The 7979-nt window shown below is 36.5% G+C and overlaps 1 pseudogene; it reads right to left on the bottom strand.

Annotated features, from left to right (window-relative positions):
* Positions 1-3691: 3691 nt before the first annotated feature.
* On the bottom strand, positions 3692-6833 carry LOC124828614 (exportin-2 pseudogene; annotated as a pseudogene).
* Between the last annotated feature and the right edge of the window lie 1146 nt (positions 6834-7979).

The raw sequence follows: 7979 nt of genomic DNA, 5'->3' as shown, positions 1-7979 counted from the left end.
TGTTTGAGGTTGTTGTGAGAGGAAGTAAAATTAGGCATTTTAAGATTTAGAGCATAAGAAAACAAGGTAGATAAATTAAATAAATAAATTGTTAATTATTGAAGGCCTCCCTTTGTTGGTAGGATAGAGGAACCTTAAAAACCTGAGTTGGCACATCCCTGATCATAGAGCAGCCCTGGCCTGGTCCAGTCAGTTGTGACTAGTCATATGTGCTGGCGTCGAAGGTGAGTTTGATGCGTTCAGACATCTGGGTCCTCTCCGGTGACCAATTGGGGTAAAGAAAAATCTCTACTAGGATGAAAATAAAATAAAACAAGTTGATTGTAGATGCATAATATTATCATGGTAAAAATTTCATATATATTTTATTTATCATTACATTGAGCCCAGACTTTAATATGTAGTTCCTAAGATATGTTGATGTATTTTGGTTGATCCATGATCTTTGTTCGGTGAAAATATGTTGAGTTATACTCGTTATGGGCAAAATGAGTTTATAATATGAAGCATGATATCTGGCAATGTGTTTAATTTATCGATACCAAAACGGGTTATTATGAATTCATGATTAAAGAATGAACATGATTGAGTTAGGTGGATAAGAGGGTATGAATTGTTGGTTTTTATGAAATGTTGGAGTGGATATGAGAAATCATTACTTATGAAATGATGTTTACTACCGGGAGTAGTATGTTCGAGTTATACCATGAGAGTTTGGTATGAGCAAAGTAACACCTGAGATTTTTGGAAGCAGGCAGAGAGGGGTCTGACCATAAGGCTTCAGAAAGTAAGACATAGTATGTAAGTGAGGCTTAAGGAAGCAGGCAGAGAGCGGTCTGACCATAAGGCTTCATGAGTAAGCATGGTACACTTGTAAGATTTATGGAAATGAGAAAGATGATTTTGATAATGATGAATTAATGACATCGGAATAATGATATTTTATCAATTGCAGAAATACCTGATTTTAATATTTTTGTTACAAGTTTAATGATTTTATGATATGGTTGGCTTACCCTTATTTGTTTGTACTATGATCATATAACTCATGTTATATGTGATTAGATAATGTTGCAGATGCGGTTGAAAAAGCTTAGAGATGAGAGAGATGCGGGGAAAAACTTTCAGGGATTTTTGTAAAAAGAATAAATTTGTATTGGGAAGATTATGTTGTGTAAAATTTATAAGTTGAAATTTCAATGGTGAAGACTATATTGTTTAAAGTTTGTAAGTTTGGTATTGTACTTTGAAGTAATTGAAATAAAGTTTGATTGTTTATATGAGATATCAAATTAATTTAGTCTCTACTATCAGTAATACCCTTTAAAATATTCGGGTGTTACAAAACACATTGATAATGCTAATTCTTACCATTCTCTAAGCATTAATTTAGTAGCTATATCAACTCTTTTTTAGCTTATAACTTTAATCCTCTCTTTTATCTTAGTTTTATGAATAATTGTGTTTTGGGCTACTTTGATGTAATTTCATCTATAATCTCTTTATTTTGTAGCTAATAATGTGCTTGGAAGAATCTCCAACAATGTAGAGAACTGAATCAGCCACAAAAACAAACAAATCTGCAGAAAAACCAAAAAAAGAAGTAGTGCTATTGAACCTAGCTGGGGCCCCTGGCTCAAGGGCGCTGGAGCGCCAGTGCATCATGACTGTCGTGCGCTTGAGCCCCCCTCACACAGGGGGTCTGGAGTGCCATTTTTTGCTGACATGACAGATTTGTCTATTTAACTCAGAAACGCGAAGGGCTTTGGGTCTTTGGTTCTTTGGAGGTGCGATTTCACTACTGGAGCTCATGGAAGCCGTGAGGAGCTTGTGGGAACATCTCCTCCTCTTCCTTTGGGTCTCCTTCTTCTTCCATCTTCCATTTTGTAAGCTTTAGGGTTCTCCATGGAAGTGGAGAACCAGATTCATCTTGTTAGGGATTGCTGTAGCCTATGAATTCTTGTGTAATGGATGATTGATTTCATTATATATATGCCTTTTCTATCAATTTTTAGTATTCTTGTTTCCAATATTGAAGCTTGCATGTAATAGGAATGTTCATGACTTGAATTTGGGGTTTCATGGATTATGGGGACGTAAGATGAAACCTTGAACTGAAACAAGAGTCCTTGTGGTCATTGATTCTAGGGATGGAAGATGACTCACATGTTGTCTCAAGATCCTAGCTCTTTAATGCGGGTTTGCTTGTTAGATTTTCCAAGGGATTGGAGTTTAATAGAGAAAACCTAGGCTCTTCCACCTAAGGGATTAGGGCTAGAGTGTTCTTGTGGATTGACTTTAGTAAATTGATGGAGAGGAGATGAAATTGGGTAAGCACAAGAGTGAAATAGGTGAAAACTAACCTTAGCAATATCATTTCATACAATTTCTAGTCTTGTCCAATCTAAGTGCCTTTAATGACCAAAGTCCAACCATTGTATATTTGTGAATTTATCTCTTTGCACATGCTTGTAAATGAATGTTGTTCTATTGAGTCTAGATAAGTTATTAATCGCACAATTCTCTAGTATTACGAATCTTTTGGGAAAACGATACATGGTCTTACATAACAATTCGATGTACTTGAAACGATTCGATGCACTTGCCGAAATCTCCCAACACACATCAAGACATAACTTACATAACAAAGGAAATCAAATATATATTTTTGTTAGAATATTTTTTGTTGCATTCACAAAATTAAGACTTAAAGGTTAATCTCTTAGTTTTACAATACCTTTCTAATAAAATATCTTGACATAATATAAAATTTAAAAGTTTATAAGAATAAAAATTATTTTTTCTATCTTAAGCCAATATATATTGACATAATATAAAGTATAAGGACTTTTATATTAAACAAAACTAAAAAAATAAACTTAAAAGCAATATGGTACAATGAAATCCATCATCTCAAAGAATTATCCCTACAATGAAAATGCGCTTTTCCAACTTCACCGGTTTGTTGGCATTTTATTAGAACTTTGCTTCATTACCACTTGTTTAGTGGTGGGTGCCTAGTTTTCATTATTTTGCAAAGAATGCAAGAGTTTAGGATTAAGAATCGAGATCTTGAGGAAAATTCCCTTAGAATTCAAATCACAACAATGCATGATTAAACAAAATTGGCCAGAACATTACAATTTACTCACGTAGCTGCTGAAAATGATAGCCGCAATAAAATAATAAAAGGGAGCATTAAGTAATTATATACTACACTTCCCAGAAGTCAAATTTCAGTTCAAAAACAGGATTTAGAATAAGTAGAATTAATGCATTATATAACTTGTATAACCCATAATCATTACCAGAAAAAAATTCTAAACTTGCTATCCAAAACAAATAGAAAATTGACGAGGGGAGAGCTGTAATAGTAGTTAGTACACATAATTGAATATTAATCATATGTATCCATGTCTTTGGGTAAAATAAAATGTTGAAGGACTGAAAATTGAGTGAATGGTACGATTCACTTATAAGATACCGACAACCGCAGCCACCCTTCATATAGCATGAAAGTAAATTCAAACTTAAAATTATGTTTCATCCTCTATCAAACAAGTTAACACAATAAAAAAAATAAACAAAAGGCATCCTATTTCATTTTAACAACCAATCCTATTCCATATTCCAACTCTATTGCCTATCATATCCACTGTCCCACTGAAACAAAATTTCAAGGCCTAGCAAGTAAGAGCAATGAAACAACAATTTCTAACAATCAATTATCCACAGCAAAAAAGATACCAATTGCATGCATAGTCATACAAATATATGCAAAATTCAATAGGACATTGGCTTCCAATCTTGAAAATTCTAATCTAAAGGAAACTCCACAGAAAGCAAACCAAGCAAGCAAGATGGTTTGTGTCAAGTACTTAAACAATTGTGAGATTATATCTATTGCAAAGCTGGAGTAATGCAGCTTGATTTGCCGGATCTACCCATTCATTGATGACCTTCGGGTACCTCCCAGGAGAAAGGCTCGACAGCCGAGACAACGAAGCAACAAAAAATTCTTTGGGGTCACTTATATCTTTTAGTGGATCTTCTTCTTTCCTCCCAGCATTGTAAAGACGAACAAAAGCAGCAGTGTAACCAACATTTTCTGTAATATCTGGCACAGCAGGTTCCTCCTCAGTCCTTTCCTGTTCTGGCCGTGAAAGAAGAGTGACAATGCTGTCCACCATCTTACCCCAGGATTCAGCAGCAGCAGGATCCAAAAGAATGGGAGATTCACATATGAGTCTGGTTGAGGCAACAGCAGCCAACTTAAGCTCGATAGCTCCCGTAATCATCTTAAGATTAGGTATCCAGAATTGACTCAAAATCACATTAAAAATATCTGGCTGCACAGCGTTCATAGTATCGACAAGGTTTGAAGGCCCGTGTTTAATCAGAAAAAGTGAAGTAAATATCAGAAGAGATTTTATGAGTTTCACTGTTCGCCTTCTCTGGAGCTCCCTGAAAAGAGCAGCCCAGATGTGGGAAATATATGGTTTAATAACATCGTACTCAAGACTTTCAATCACGGTGTTGAGTACATAAAAACCTTGATCGGATGTGCTAGAAGATTGAACAAGTGTGTCAAATATGCCAAGCACCTTAGTCAGTCTATCCCCCTGGTTGATCTCATTCGGTGCCTTTTGAAGGAAAGCTTGGAGTAGACGCACAAGTGCAGGAACATTTGGGGATCTTTTCCATGAATCAGGCGACAAAAGAATCACAAATATCTGCATGTAAATGGGCGGAATGGGTGATCCGTTTAGCTCAACAAGCTGAGCAAGCAACTGAAATGTGTATGGAAAAAATTCGGTTACATCATTGGTCAAAATTATTTCCAGCTTAGGGAAAAGGCTTGCCTCGAAAATAGATACAGACAAGCCCTTCTCACAGCCTCGCTTCACAAGAATAGCAACAGACTCAAAAATATAATGGTTGAAAACAGGATTTTTAGGATTTCGGCAAACTTCGCCAAGAATAAAGGTCAACCCCTCAATGCAAACTCGAGAAACATCAACAGAAAGATCAGCAACCCCGAGAACCCTCATAATGCATTTCATCACATATTGATTCTCCTCAGACTCTTGGTGCTTTAAGGCACTGAAAAGATTGTTCATCAGTAACGGGAAGATAGGATTGATGTCTGCTGAAGTATAGCGCGGTTCACCCATCTCATCCTTTACCAACAAGAGTTTCTCAATACAACTTGCAGCGTAAGAATGTACAACATTTGATTCCGAAGCAAGGAACCGAACCAAATCTGGGAAAAACTTCAATGCCACGGACTTGGATATTTGATTACGGAACATAGTGAAAAACTTTAGTGCACCTGCCTTAAGCATGGGATACCCATTCACATCGGGACTCTGCAGCTCAGGGACAATTACGGATTCAAAAAAGCTCTGAACGTCAACAAGCTCAGTGGAGATGTAACTGGTTCCAGCCTTCTTGGTAGCGAGAGAAACAACCAAGTATATAGCACAGTCCTTGTCCTTCCAATTACCCACAGGGTTGGCAGCAAATGAACTCAACAAACTCTGTATCTGCGAAGAGACAATGTTCCTCACAACATCCCCATAATGCGTAGCAATTCCCTTGAGAAGCTCACAGGCAATCCTCCTCCTAGTATCAAGATCACTACCTTCCATATCCCTTCTTATAAACTCTATATAATTCATCTCAAAAAGCTCCTCATCATCATCCCTCAACTTCACATTGGGGATCACAATGCCCTGACAGATCTGGGGAACAACCCCTTCACTGGCAAACAAGGTATGGTGAACACTAGTACTGACCGTGGTCAAAAACTTGATAGCGGTAATGGCGAGCTGATCCCGGTCAGAAGACTGAGACACGTTCCCCAGCAAGGTCCACACAGCAAGTGCGAAATCATTCAAATAAGCCTGAAATTCCTCCTCGTTCTTTTCCATATACAGATTAATATTCTCACAGACCTTGGCCCTAAGCTCATCGACAATAGCAAGACCATCGCCACCACTTCCCTCGAGAGCAGGATAAGTGGTGGTGAGATATTTTCGAAACTCACCCATCCACTCCTTCATGTGATCCTCGAAGAACTCGGGTAGCTCCTGAAAATTCAAAGAGTAAAAAATGCTACAGCACAGACTCTGCGACTCGAAGAGCGGGCGCAGGTCCGCGCCGGAATTGACACTGGCGTCAATCAACGACGCCGTTTTAAGGAAAACCTCAAGCAAAGGCGCAGCAAAATTATCGAGGCAATACTTCAAATCCAGGAGAAGATCATTGGTTCTAAACGCGAAACGGAATTTGTTAAAAATGGAATCAGCGGTACCGAGAATGCCGTTAACAGAGGCATAATCGGACGCTTGTGAGGCGTTTTTCAGATTGGAAATGAGTTCGGGAAGTAGCGCCGGCCATGCCTTGGGGAAATCGTGCTTACCAATAACCGCGAGGGCTTCGCTGAGCTGACTCTGAATCTTACGGGTAGCGGAGAGCATGAGTGGAACGATCAGAGACTTTATCTGCTCCTTCTCCGGGGGAAGTATGGGGGACTCGGAAGACCACCGCGTGCGGAGATGGTTCTTGAAGTTCACGGCGGCGGCTTGCCTGATTTGCTCGTCCACGGAAGTCTCCGAGACCAGGCGGAGGACCACGAGGCCATAGTTGGGGCGATCGGAGGCATCGGCGAGGGAGGATTCGGCGCGGCGGCGGGGTTCGGGCGCCGGTGACAGCGTGTGGAGAAAGCATTCCGATAGGAATTGCAGAGTCTGAGGGTTCCAATCCATCACCACAAAACTTAGTGAGTGTTTCTACTTGGGGAGGGAAAATGAGTTTTTCAAGTTTTGAACACTCTTGCGATTTTTCATATACTACTAAAACTCCAAGGGTGTTTAGGCCCAATCTCTATGCTTAGCCTGAGGATATGGCCCAATGTCTGAATAGATTTAATTACGCGGGTGTTTCACCCTAGAAGGATTTCACCTGCACCTTCAAATTTTAGTTTTGTTCTTTAATTAATGAGATTTGGTAAACATTATTATAATAACTGTATTATTGATTATTATTACTCATTTATTATTTTATTATCATATATTAAAATTAACATTTGTATTATGTTTATTATTTTGATTTATGCTAAAAAAATTAAAAAATTTAATGAGAAATGAAATTAATAAAACATATATTTAATGTTCACAAATGAAAGATATATATTATCAAAACATTGTATCCCATATGAAAATTTGAAAGGAGAAAACATTATATCTCGAAATTAGATGATGTTTCTTCTTTTGGATTTCCGATAAAGTGTTTTTGATAGTTTTTTTTAATTATATTATTTTTAAATATTTATTAGATTATTTTAAAATATTTTAGGGTTAAATATGTTTTTAGTCCCTAAACTATTGGCTGTTTCTGGTTTTCGTCCCTCTTTCAAAGTAAGGTACAATTTGGTCCTCATTCTTTTCGAAACGTTCGTTTTAGTCCTCGGAATTTTGGTTTTAGTCCTCATTTGTTGCTAAATGAGGACCAAATTTTTAAACAGTGTTTAGTTTTCGAGGACTAACACGAACGTTTCGAAAAGAATAAGGACCAAATTGTACCTTACTTTGAAACAGGGATGAAAACCAGAAATGACCAATAGTTTAGGGACTAAAAACATATTTAACCCAATATTTTATTATATTATTTTTAAATGTTTAATTAAGTAATTTGTATGAATTAATTTAATTTATAGAAAAATAAGTTTATTTAAAATTGATAAATTTATTTAAAAATGATACGAAAAATTTAAAATATTTTTTAGGTAGTGTTAAGTATTATTAATTCATTAAAATAATTTAAAATAAATATTTAATATTTACTGTAATTTATAATTAATTTAATTAAATCAAATACTATATATTTATAAAATTCTAATATTTCATTAAAAAATAACTATATATATCTTAAAATTATAAAAAACAAAATATTTTAATGGCGATTGTGAATCCTAA

The sequence above is a fragment of the Vigna umbellata genome, chromosome 5, assembly GCF_029865625.1.
Source record: "Vigna umbellata cultivar VRB3 chromosome 5, Vumbellata_1.0, whole genome shotgun sequence".
In the NCBI taxonomy this organism is placed as follows: domain Eukaryota; kingdom Viridiplantae; phylum Streptophyta; class Magnoliopsida; order Fabales; family Fabaceae; genus Vigna; species Vigna umbellata.
Note: the sequence above shows the minus strand (reverse complement) of the source record. Positions and strands in the feature narration are given on the sequence as shown.